Source organism: Cnephaeus nilssonii (assembly GCF_951640355.1).
Source record: "Cnephaeus nilssonii genome assembly, chromosome: 10".
Taxonomy (NCBI): Eukaryota; Metazoa; Chordata; class Mammalia; order Chiroptera; family Vespertilionidae; genus Cnephaeus; species Cnephaeus nilssonii.
Window position 1 is genome coordinate 83892403 of NC_137081.1, and position 13739 is coordinate 83906141.

Consider the following 13739-nt stretch of genomic DNA (forward strand, 5'->3'; position numbering starts at 1 on the left):
AATAAATAAATAATAAGACAAGAATAAACTCTGTTTTTCCCATACTCAAAAAAAAAAAAAAAAAAAAAAAAAAAAAAAAAAAAAAAAAAAAGTACAGCACATGTAATTATGTACAGTGCATGATATTTGATAATGATGATAAATGACCATGTTACTGGTTTATGTGTTTACTATACTATACCTTTCAGTGTAATTTTACAGTGTGCTCTTTCTACTTCCTAAAAAACAATTTGCTGTAAAACAGTATTCTGTGTTATGCCAGCCTTGCACATTTTGTGTTTACTGCATCTCTCGATTGCGTTATTTTCTCTTGTGTTTGATTTAATCTCATGCTGTTTTGTGCAGTGACATGCTGTGCAGGCTGGTAGCCTAGGAGCAATAGGCTATACCACATAGCCTAGGTGTGTAGTAGGCTGTACCATCTAGGTTTGTGTAAGTGCACTCTACTATGTTTGCACAGTGACAACATTGCCTAATGATGCATTTTTGAGACCATATTGCCCTCCTAATCGGTTCATGACATGGAATTTTTTTTCCATCCTTTCACTTTGAATTTGCATATGTCTTTGGATCTAAAATGAGTCTCTTGTTGATAGCATATAGTTGAACCAGGGGTTGTTGTTTTTTATTCATTCTGCCAAATTCTGTCTTTTGATTGGAGAGTTTAAGTCTGTTTACATTTCAAGTAATTACTGATAAGGAAGAACTTATTTCTGCCAATTTATTATTTGTTTCTACAGTAGTGATAGCTTCTTGTTCCTTATTTCCTTCATTACTGCCTTCTTTTTGTTTAGTTGATAATTTTTACTGAAACAATTTTGTTCCCTTGTCATTTCCTTATGTGTAAACTCTATAGATATTTCCTTTGTGGTTTCATAGGGATTTTATTTAATATTCTAAAGTTATAACAACCTAATTTGAATTTCTATGAAGTTAACTTTACTAGCATACAAAAACTCTGCTCTTATTATGTTCTGTTCTCCTTTCTGTTCTGATGTCACATATTTCACCTTTATATACTAGGGGCCCAGTGCACAAAATTCGTGCACTGGGGAGGGGTCCCTCAGCCCAGCCTGCGCCCCCTCACATACTGGGAGCCCTTAAGGGATGTTCTATGGATGGCTTAAGCCCGCTCCCCATTGGGAGCAGACCTAAGCCCCAGTCTGGCCTCCCTTTGCTTGAGGTGACCGGGCTGATCAGGGAAAGGCACCAGCCCCATCACCCCACTGCTGCAGGCACTGCCAGTCACCACAGCTGCCAAGGTATTTTCATCAACACGGACTCCAGTCCCTTCATCATGAAAAAATGACAACTTTCTTTAAGCATTTTCAAGATGTGTCTTTCATAGAATATGACATTTCATTCTTTCTTTTTCTTTTTATCCTCACCTGAGGATATGTTTCCATTTATATTTTCCCCTTCCCTCCGATCCCAAGCTCAGCCCCTTCCCAAGCCAAAAGCCTCCTCCCCAGGTTTAGGCTTGGGAAGGGGTCCCCCTCACCTCCAATCGCAGGCTCGGCCCCTTCTCAAGCCTAAAGCCTCCGCCCCAGGCTTTAGGCTTGGGAAGGGGTTTCCCCAGGCACCTCTGATCGTAGGCTTGGCCCCTTCTTAAGCCTAAAGCCTCCGCCCCAGGTTTAGGCTTGGGAAGGGGTCCCCCCAAACCAGAACCTCCGATCACAGGCTCTGCACCTCCCCAAGCTTAAAGCCTCCGCCCTAGGCTTTAGGCTTGGGAAGGAGTTCCCCACCCGCACCTCTGATGGCAGCCTCGGCCCCTTCCCAAGCCTAAAGGCTCTGCCCAGGTTTAGGCTTGGGAAGGGGTCATCTCCCCACCCCCACCCAGAACCTCCGATCGCAGGCTTGGCCTCTTCCCAAGCCTAAAGCTTCCACCTCAAGGTCGACCAGCCTTCCAGATTCCTTGTCCACCCCTTTCTGCTAGTGAAGGCAATGGGCAGCTTCCAACAGAATACTAATGTTTCTAGTTGGTCCGACGGTTGTGGGTTATTGTTAAGCTGATTAAAATATTCTTAGTGTTTTAATTTTTTCTTTTTGCTGCTTTGATTGGGTGTTTTTTTCTATTTTCTATTTTCTCTTGATCTTCCAAATCACTGATTTGATCTTCTTCTTCATCCTACCTATTGTTTATTCCTTCTAGTATATTCTTCATCTCAGATGTTGTATTCCTCATTTCCAACTGGTTCTTTTTATGGTTTCTATGTTCTTTTTCATGCTGTTGTAAGTTGTCACTAAATTCCTTGAGCATCCTTATAACTTGTTTTCTGAACTCTGTATTTAATAAGTTGCTTGTCTCCATTTCATTTAAGATTTTTGGGGAGATTTCTCCTGCCTGTTTCTTTGTTTGTTTGTTTGCTTGTTTTGGTTGTTGTTTTTTAAAATTTGGGACATGTTTCTTTGTATTTGTTTCTATGTATTAGGTAAATCTGCTGTAGTTGTCAGGGTGAGGCCAGCAGAGTTTATCAGACGAATACAGACTAAGATTTGGCCATATGAAGGGCTCTGCACTGGTTGGGTGTGCGAGGGAAAAAGGTTCCCATCCTAGATCCACACAACTCAGTCTGTTTCAGATTCTGCCTCAGAGCCCAATGTCAGTAGGGAGGGGCCACCAGAAGTGGAGAGTTTGGGACTAGTGAATCTCCTGTGAGGGGGAGGTGTGGATTAGGTTTGGAGAAAGGTGGGGGGAATGGTGCCTGCCCTAGAACCACACAATTTAGTCTGTCCCAGATTCTGCTCAGCCATTGGCAGGGTAGAGCCACCATGAGTCATAAGGGTGGGGCCATTGGGAGCCTGACGGATGGTGTTAGATGATTTCCCATTAGAGGAAAGCACCAGTCAGGTTCACGGGAAGGTGGGAAAAATAGCCCCTGTCTCAAAGCCATAGCACTCAGTAACTGACACCCCCTGCATCTGCCCTGATCTCTATACCTTGGCTCAAGAAGCTGACTTCTCGGCAGGGCACAAGATCCACAGAGGGTGAGGCTATTGCATTCCCCCAGTAAGATGGCATCTGTGGTGTGGGAGTGGACCTCAGCTCAGGGATCCTGGCAGCTACCTTTCCGGCTCTCTTCTCAGAGCCACAAACTTCACTTTCTTCTCATGTGACTCTAGTCCACTCTGCCCTTCCTTTGACAGAGCCCAGATTGAGTGAATGCAAACAAGATTTTGTGCATTGGCTTTTTAAGAGGGCAAATGTCTTGAGCAGATTCCCACATCTCCCTGGCAGACAGAATTCCCCTCTGATTTTCACAGCCAGATGTTATGTGGGCACCATAAGGGCTCTGGTGCTCTGGGCTGGGGTTGAGACCCCACACTTCTCAGAGGTAACCTCTGCAGTTGAGATATCCATCTAGAATCTCAGTTGCCACCCATGGGACTGGGTCTAGTCCTTTTAGAGTCTCTACCCTTCTTAACAATCTCAATGTGGTATCTTCTGTAAATTTTTTTATTATAAGACATCTCTTCAGATAGTCTTCTCTTAGTTATTAAGGGTAATTCAAATTTGACATTTTAAAACTCAGAAATATAGGGACTAACCCAAATGCTATTCAAGTTCACGAGATCTAGGATTAATCTTTAATAAATAAAAGTACTCACTTCTTTGAAAGACTTCTGCCTCTTAAATTGTAAGTTTCTCTTTGGCTTCTGACCTCCCATTCTTTGAACTCAAATGCCTTTATTTGAGATTGGGAGGGGAGTGCAGGAGTGGAGTGGAGCAATTGCCCCAGAGATGCTTGTTCCAGTGCCCATGTGCAGCTACTGCCCCAAGAATTTGCCACCACATAAGGAATTGTTTTTTCCTCAGAAGGGTGTTTCTTTATGGCTCTTGAGCTTGTAAGAGATTCATGAGGGGAAGCGGGGGGAGAACAACCTAGATTTGCTACCACATGGAGACTATTCTTTTTTCTCATAAGGGGCTTCCTTCATGGCTCTAACACTTGTAAGAAGTGTCCTGGGAGTGAGTAGTTCACTGGGATTTTTTTTCCTGGTGGGTAAGTATTCATTTTTGTTGCATACTCTTTTGTTTTTTTCTTCTTTGTCTTCTGTGTCATTTGTCATAAGAAAGAAATTTACTGGGGGTTAAATCAAGTGAAGTTTTTCCTTTAGTCTTGACAGTTTGGCTTTTGAGCTATGAGAATACTCTCTTTGGTCCCTGCCTTCTTGAAGGTGCCTATATTGTTACCAGTTTAGATCATCCAGGCCCTTACTGCAGGGACCCAATCTCCTAGAAGGGCCATCTGTCCCCTCAAGGATTCCTTCTCCTTCAGTGTCACCTAGCCAAAAACGAAGCATTCAGCAGCACAAGCTATATTCAATGGCCAGAGAATGGAGAAGTAGGAGTTGAACTCACAGATCAACTTTTCTTTTCAAAGAAGTCTGGGGAGCCCTGACTTGAGTGCTCAATGGTCAGAGCATCAGGCCATGCACCAAAGGGTCATGGATTCAATTCCCAGTCAAGGGCATGTACTTGGGTTGCAGATTCGATCCTTGGTCCTAGTCAGGGCATGTGCAGGAGGCAACCAATCAATGTGTTTCTCTTATATTGATATTTCTCTCTTTTTCTACCTCCCCTCCCCCTCCCTTCCACTCTAAAAAAATCAATGGAAAAAATACCCTTGGGTGAGGACTAAGAAAAAGAAAAAGAAGTCTAGGGAGATTGTTATGGGGATAATATGTAAGGGGGAGACATATGCATCAGTTTTTGTGTAATAGGCAGTCTCTTTCTGGAATTGAGGCACCACTCATTTTCTTTCCTTATATGGTTTGAGTTGGATCTGTCATAGCACCAGTGGGTGTTAGCACGCTAATGCATTACAATTACAGGTTAATGAGGTTCAGAGTCTCTTCTGGTGGTCAGATTCAGTGCCATCGTGGTTCAGGACAGTTTTGGTCAGTTTTTGTTATACTAGCCTCCTTCCTTCTTTTGTGTTTTTCCTATGATTGACATGGAAAGATAAGTACACAAGGTTTCAACAGCTAAAGGCCTACTGCCATGGTGACACAATCAACATGAATTTGGCAGCCAGTTTAACAGATTGGGGATTCCCAGCAACTGGTCAGATGCACAGGAATTTACCTGGGGCTTATACTTGGCATTTCTTTGTCTTTTTATCCCACTATGCCAGCTCTCAGGGCAATTTTTCTTTAACATGAGACCTTCACCTGAAGTCTTTGCCTTGGGAACTCCACCTGGTTACATGTACAAACAATCTGGTTCCTCCTTTTTTGCCTTTTTAATAACATGGACCAGCTTACCCAAAATACTTTAAAACTCTAATGGCCATTCTGAGGAACCTTTGCTTTAGTTAAGTCCACCTTAAGAGCCCCAGCCCCGTCCCATAGAGGATTCCAAGCCTCTCAGAGACAGCAGATTCTTTGATTGGTATGCAGAAGCTTCTAAAACACAAAATGACTTCAAAAACAGGTTTAAAAGGATCTTTAAAAAATTGTTTTGCCTTCTGGGCAGGGCTTGAGAATTTCTTACTGTTTGTCCTGCCTAACTATTGACCAGATACTTTAAAAAATTAATAACCCTATGATTGGAAGTTTGGTAGAATTAAAAGCTAAAATTCAAAGTCTGATAGAAGTTTTTAGGTCTTTACAGCAACTCCCAAAGCCCTCCTGCAAATACTAAAAAATGTAAACACAGTCTCCTGAGCCTGAAACCAAAGTAAAATGATGATAAAGAAGAGCGTGTTAGATGGATAAATAGCTGAGTAGGCTCCCTTGTGTAAATCCAGCTGTTAACATCAGTAGCTAGTTATCAATAAAAGGAAGGGAGCAAGAAGAATCAGAAATTAAGAAGCCTAATCAACTACAGAGCTGAAGCAGACAATAAGCCTGATTAAGTATGGAAGTTACAGCTTCAGACACTCCAAGGCATTGCAGCATTTCTCTGCCAAGGAGATTAACACCCCTCCCTCTCCCATGTAGGGAGGAAGGACTGGATTTTCCAATATCTCCAGGGTACAACTGATCTACTCCCCAGACTAAGAGGGGGAGAAGTAAACAATAAAGGAGAAATCACTCTGCTGGGATTTCTGCTCAGTAGAAGCCAAGATGGCTCAGGGGGAGGTCCTACTATCATACATGAACAGTAGGAGCTAAGGGGCAGAGCCTAGCTTGGGGGAAAGATTGGATTGGCTAAGAGACACAGAACCCCAGAAGATCTAGAAAATGGATTGGTTAGAGAGAGAACCCAATACCCGCCTGCAAAGGATTGGGAAGTTGATTTGTTAGTTTGAAAGGGTGCCTGGTCCTTTCCAAGCCCAAGATAATATATTATAAGTTATAATTTCTCTCTCTCTCTCTCTCTCTCTTTCTTGGACATTTGTTCATGAATTCGCCCAGACAGGGACTGAACTAATGGCACGGAATTCCTGGACACTGGCCCTATTTCTGGGCCTGATGAAGACAAAGCTGGACTTTCCCAAGCAGGATGGCCAGAGATGAGACACCTGGAGCCCGGGAGCAGCCCTCTATTTCTCTCCTAATAAATCTTACCCCAATACCTCCACCTCCCAGGTGTGCATCTCCCAAAATGCGTTTCTTGCAACTCTGTGAAAAGACTCCATTTCCACTGGCAGCATAGCTATCCCACTCCAAGTGTATTAAAAATGTTCATCAAGGACAAATACACATTTAAAAAATCTTTTTCACAAGCAGTAAAAGCCTTAGTCATCTGAACAAATAAACTTAATCTATTCCATTATTTATAAACTAGTGAGTTTTGCATTGTTCTGCCTGTCTCATGGCTAAAATTTTAAAACAAAACTATATGATCTTTGGTTGCATCTGTTTATATATATATGTATGTATTATGGAAGAAAAAGGGGCCACATACTGAACTTGACAAGCTCAGGGGAGGCCTGCATGGCAGCGTTGCAAATTCAGAGAGCTAAAATAACCACATAGGATGGCCTGAAATTAAAACTTTCTCATTAAAAGCAAGTCATGGTGGATAGGCATGTCCTAGGCTGGTATCTTTCTTGACAAATATCAATCTTCACCTTAACTGAGCCTGTCAATTGTCTTTGCATCTAGGATAACACACCTTTGGGATGTCAAGGTAATTTTTTTTCCAGACTCCTAAAGGCACAATCTCTTACCAGAGCAGGAGACGACAGAACCCTCCTTGTTATTGTTAATCGTGTTAATTGTTAACTGTTAACTATCCTATATCCATCTATGAAAAAAGAAATATGTGTCTATTTGTTTTACTTTTTATCCATTCCCAGAGATTTCCTTGTTTTGCTTTCTCCTGCCTCTCTAATCTATCACCAATTAATTTCATGTAACCCCCTTACACCTTCCCCTTGGATTCTGATATATAAAATAAGTGTTAAAACTGCCATATTTTGGAGAATTTTCTTAATCTATTAAGATTTTGCTTCCTGTTGCCGTTAGTTTGGCTCAAATAAACTCATAAAAATTCTTACATGTTTGGATGCATCTTATGTTGACATGTAGTCTACCTCTGGAGGATATTACTAAAATTGATTTACAAAGACCTCTGTGAAACTTGGAAATTAAACTGGAATGCGTGGTGTTCCTCTGGGCAAGATGCAAAGGTGGCTTCCCGGGTTCCTGTCCAGGTGGATTCGAAGAATGAAGCCACGGACAAAAGGTGGTACAGGAAAAGGTGGAAATTTATTGAGAAACAAGCACAGACTCCCATGTGGGGAGGGAGAAAGACCCACAAGTCCCTCTTTCTTAGGGTTTATAAAGGCTGCAGTTCTTTGTGTCCTGATATCCCCTCTGATTGGTCACTATAGCAGCTTCAGAGCTCAAACCCCATGTGAGGGTTCCCTCTTTTTCTCCCCTTTGTTTTTCTATTCCATGTGGCCTTCCTCTCTCTTTATTCTGAGAATGGGTGGCTCCCTCTCCCTTTATTCTGTAAATGTATACCTTTTGACAGCTCCCAATCCCCTTATTTTGTGAATGTATGCCCTTTGGCAGCTCCCAGCTTTGCAGCCCCAGGGTTCTCCCTCATGGACCCCTTAATTCCTAAATCTCCCTAAACTTGTCTATTTTTACCCCTAAAAACTCCTTTCATCTGTTTAATTGGCTTAAAGAAATTAAGCACTTATGCAAATTAATAAAAATAATAAAAACTCACTCAAATGTTTTTTAGGTTCTGGGTAAATATTTAGTATTGAAGCTAATTTAAGTTGTTGGTTTAATTAACTTAAAAAGTCCTGTCTTTAGATTTATACACATTTTTATGATACTTTTATTTTACCTGAGTTTACTGAAATAAGTTCATGTTTTCTCTCTTACAAAATTTGTCAACAGAAAAAATCGTTTGGGATAATAATTCTGTCTGATGTCTCATAAAGTTTCTGTGGGTAATCTAAACATAATTGTTGAGAACTAATAAATTAAGTATTTGTAAATAGAATAAAAAGTGTTTTAAGTAAACTTTTTAGCAATAATTATATTTTTTATGTACTTAAAAATTGCTTCCTCAATCTCTGGTAAATTGAAACTTAAAAATTAGCTAGCTACATTAAAATGATGGTTAGTCATTGAATAGCTAGATCGTTTCCAAATAAAACACAAAAATATTAATTACTAAACATAGATTATTTACTTTTGGCTTCTTACTACAAAGGAACTAAAAGACAAATTTGGATTTGTTAACGTTTTGCACTTTGTTGAGGAAGCATATGTTTCCAAAAATTATAAAATATATTTGTCAATAAAAGAGGCTGTGTTTTTAGAGATCATTAAACAACTTAATGGTTTTGTCAATCTGTAGAAGCCTGCTATAACAACTTGTAGTTGCTTACTTTTCGTTTTTTAAATGAGAAATTAACATTTTTAATGGTTAAGAATTCTAATTCAGGTGGAAGAAATTACTATAACATTGGTTATAATACCAGCATAAGGTTGCTTTCACTGGAATGTCATGTTTGAGAGAGACACACATCAACCCAGACCGCATTAGGCATCCTCCTCAGTTTATGCAGCCCCACGCAATGGACTTGTTCCGCTTGCATCCAGTTTTTTCATCAGTTCCCTTGACCTTGCCTGATGCTTGAGGGTGATAGGTACAGTGAAAATGCCAAGAAGTTTCCAAGGCTATACGTCAAGGCTTGCATGATTTGCTCAGTGAAGTGAGTGCCTCAATCACCAGAGATTGTGAAAGTTAGACCCAAACTGGGAAGCAAATTTCCTAAAAGTTTCTTTGCCACTGTGAAGGCATCAGCCTTGTAGCAGGGCGAAGCTTCAATTCATCTGGAAAGCACACGACAACAACAAGAACATATTGCTAGCCCACACTAAGGGACAGTTGCATGAAGTCCAGCTTAAATGCACTGTGGTAAATGAAGGAATAACAACAGCTGAAAAGTAAGGTTTGCCAGGGAGCCTTGAAGAATACGTGACCATCTTGGGTTTCCCATAGCCCAGACTACTTGTTTAATTTATAGCCACTGTTTACCCACATTAGTTTCTCTAACTTAGGAGCAGACTGCTATCATGTTACAAGGGCGTCAGGATGGTGAAAGTCTGGCAATAGGGGGCCGTTTTTGCGGAAGTAGAATGGATGAAGAGTTGCCTCTTATGAATGAACAATAAAAGTGGTTTCTTGAGACGGAATCTACTCTTGGTAAAGATGGTGTGAAGACTGTTGAAATTACAACTGGGGATTTAGAATATTACATAAGCTCAGTTGATAAAGCAGAGGCAGGCCTTGAGAGGATTGACTGCAATTTTGAAAGAAGTTCTACTGTGGGTAATATGCTATCAAACAGCATCACATGCTGCAGATAAATCATTCATGAAATGAAGAGTCAATCAATGTGGAAAACTTGACTATTGTCTCATTTTAAAAATCGCTTCAACCATCACCACCCTAACAGTCAACAGCCATCAGCATCAAGACAAGAGCCTCCACCAGCAAAAATACTACAACTTGCCAGAGGCTTAGATAATGGTTAGCAATTTTTAGCAGTAGAGTATTTTTAACATCTTTGTAGATATTAGATTCTGGTCCCATTTATTGTCTTTGAGGCTTTGTTATAGAACTATAAACTGGGCTGCATTCTGAGTTTTAATTTTCTACAACTCACCAAACTAAAGTTTCCAATTTTCTCCCACCCTTCCCATTTCTCGCACGAAGCTCCTGGGAAGGGACAGTCCAAGGTCTTCCTCATGACCCAGATGGCAGCCTGACTTCAGGGGCTTGAACCTCAGATATACATCTCACAACTGAAGAAGACCCCTCCTGACACCTGGTCTTGCACACACCCAGGGGACCTTCAAATCAAATCCACTAGGAAGAGAAGTATCTGACATTGATGTAGATTGTTCCTCCCCAAAACGCCAGATCAATACTTTCTACTCCAACTAAACAGAAAACCTTTCTTGTTTTCTTTCTTTCCTTCACTCTGGCATTAACCTGGAAAGATAATGCCACCACCTGCCTCTCTCAGGCCATTGCTAAGGGGGGTCAGCTCTGGAACATAGAACAAGTTTTTATTTCCAGGTGGGTGAGAGCCTAACTGACCCCTGCTTTGAATGTGCAATTGTGCCTCAACAGGATTAATCTTTGTATGTGGTGGTTATTGTTCTCCTTGTGCCTATGAATGCCTAGATGGCTTGTTCACTGCTGGACAATCACTTTTAAATTATTTAACTGCAGCCATTACCTGTTCTAGAAAGGACCTACCAGAAAGCATCCATGTCTGAGGAATCACTTCCTTTGGCAGGGCCATATTTTCCTAATTAGAAATAGGCACTGTATTCTATCAAAAGCTCTAAAGGTATGGTTGTAGCTGCTAACCACAAAGCAAATGATCTCCCTAAGACTGGAACTCAAAAAAAGAATGAAGGGAATGACTGAGTCAAGGATTATAAACCTAGATTTGTGACTAATGAATATCATGGAGATTAAGCAGAAACATCACACCTCACCAAGGGTCAAGAGAGCTGCAGAGCAGTACTGAGAGTGACACTAATGCCTTGCTATTTTACAGTTAAGCTGAGAGTTTGATCAAAAAGGATAACTTGGTAAAGAAAACTACAGGCCCAAGATGGTGTCACTTGGGCTAAAGGTCATAATACCAAAACTAATTGTTGTTTCAACCTCTCCCAGACTGTAATCAACCAGTCTGGTATTTTATGGTCAACACCAAGGAGGCAATCTGTCACTCAGGCCCTCTCTACTCCCCCACCCCCAATACAAAGAAGAGGAAATCTGCATGATGAAAATGGTTGCCTTTCCTTCCCACCTAAAGATGGCCTGGTCTAAAAATAATCTTTCTTTTCTGTTGTTAACAGCTCTTTTGCCCACCCTTCTTTCTATAAAACCTTCCATTTTGTACAACCCCTCGGAGTGACCTTCCAGGTCCTAAATGGGAGGCTGCCTGATTCATCAACTGCTTAATAGAGCCAAATGGATTTTCAAATGTATTTGGGTGAATTTTGTTTTTTAACAAATTTTAAAAAGTGGTAAATCTGTGAATTAGATTCTCCCTCTTCCTCAAAGTTTGCTGGGGGCGTTTGGTTTGTTTGTTTTTTATTATTTTACTAGAGGCCCGATGCACAAAAATTCATGCAAGAGTAGGCCTTCCTTCCCCCAGCTGTTGGCACTGGCTTCCCTCTGGCACCCGGGACCTGGGCTTCCCTCCTTCAGACACCTGCAGGCACCCAGGACCCGGGCTGGCTTTCCTTTGGCTGCTGCTTCATCAGGAAAGACGTCTGGAGGACATCTGGTCTAATTAACATATTACCCTTTTATTAGAATAGATAAAGTGTCTCTGTGCTTAAGGTTTCTCAGGTCTTTTATGAACCTGCCCCTTTCTTTGCCATGGGTTCCTGGCACAGAGCTCCTAAAACCCTGTAATTTCCTAAGTAAGAAGAACAGGAGTGGCACCTACTTTTCTAATATTGGTCTTTAACCCTGTCTCTGACACAAGGCTCCTAAAACCCTTGTGAATTCCTGAGTAATAAGAGCAATAGGAGCATTTTGTTGTTCTATTGAGTTGATTCTGAGAGGGCTCTTGAGTGATTCCTGGGTGGGGCTAATAACAAGAAAGAACAAACGTAGCAAGAGAATGCTGTGTCTTAAAAAAAACAGAAGAGATTGTTTCACAGAGGAGAGAGTGAGCAACCCTATGAAGTGCTTCTGATAAGTAAAATGATGACTAAAACTTGCCCATAGAACAGCACCATGTAGTGTCCGTGGGAGATGTTAACAAGTGTAGTTTTGGTTGCATTGGAGTGGACTTCAAAGAGCAGGATAGATGAGAAACTGCAGACAGTGGGTAGAGACAATTTTGAAGTGGTTTGCTAAAGAGGAGGGCAAAAAATTTGGAAGCAGGTTGTAGAAAGTAGGTCAAGGGTTAGTGATTTAGGAAGGGAGAAATAATAGTATGTCTGTTTAGCAGTTGGGAAAAAACCCATAGACAGTGTAAAGTTGATGTCGTAGAGGACAGAGAACTGCTGTTGGCCAAATGCCCTTGAGTAGGTGAGAGGCGAGAGGATTTAGTACACAGGTCAAGGGATTGGCTCTTGATAGGGGCTTGGAAATTTCTATCTGCATCTCAGGAAGGAAGGCAAATTCTCAGTGCAGATGCTGGTGGTGGTGGGAGTCTGAAGAATTTCACTTCTAATTGCTTGAATTTTCTTAGTGAAGGGGAGATCTAAGTCATCAACTGAGAGTGAAGACAGGAAATGAAGTGATGATGAGTGAAGACAAGTGTGAAAGAACTGTTTGGGAGGGTAAGTTGAACAAAGAACTATATACTACAATTGCCAGACAGGATTACGGTTAATTTGCAGTTCATGTCAGTAGATCAAAATGAGACCATTAGCCTGGTCACACTGTAAGGTCATGAATTGGCCTGATTGTCTCAGGGAATAGGGAGGCCTGAGAAGAAGGGAGAGAGATGGGGATTGGCTGGTTTCCAACCAAACTGGCTTCCCTCAGTTGCATTCAGATGCATGGAGAGTTTGAGTTAACCTGCATTGTGGTTTTTGTCAAGTACAATGAAGCAAAAGAGGGGTAAAGTAGTTGAGGATGTGTGCAAGGTTGTGATTAGATTAAAGTTGATTAAGTAGAGGAGAGAGGACATGAAATGGGAAACAGATAGTGGAATAGTGGTGGAACAATAGATCAAAAGTCCTAGAGGCAAAGGATTGATGAAGGCAGTACACAAAAGGAATGAGCTGAAAAGACAGGAGGGTGAAATAGATGAGTGATTATGAAGAAGTTACAATTACTAAAACCAAGGTAGGGCATGGCCCTGGGGGCATGTGACTGGGGGAGGATAAATAACAAGCTCAATGGAGAAAATAAGGGTCTGTTTTCTTTTTCCTTTCTCTTTTTTTAGAGTTACTGTATTATTTATTTGTATTACAACTGTAAACTTACTTTTGCCCACCCCTGTATAGTCAAATTTATGAAAACTAAAGGCGAATACAAAGCTTAAAAGCAGTTAAGGAGAACTGACACCTTACCAACAGGATAAAAACAATTTGAACAACATTAGTTTTCTTTTTTTAATTTAAATACTTTATTGTTTAAAGTAGTACATATGCCTCCTTTTCCCCCCATTGATTTCTCGGCTGCTCCCACCCCACAGCACATGCCCTCAGCCCCCTATTGTCTGTGTCCATTGGTTATGCTTATATGCAGGCATACCAGTCCTTTGATTGATTTCTTAACCCCACCTCCCCTGCCTTCCCTCTGAGGTTTGACAGTCCGTTCAATGCTTCAA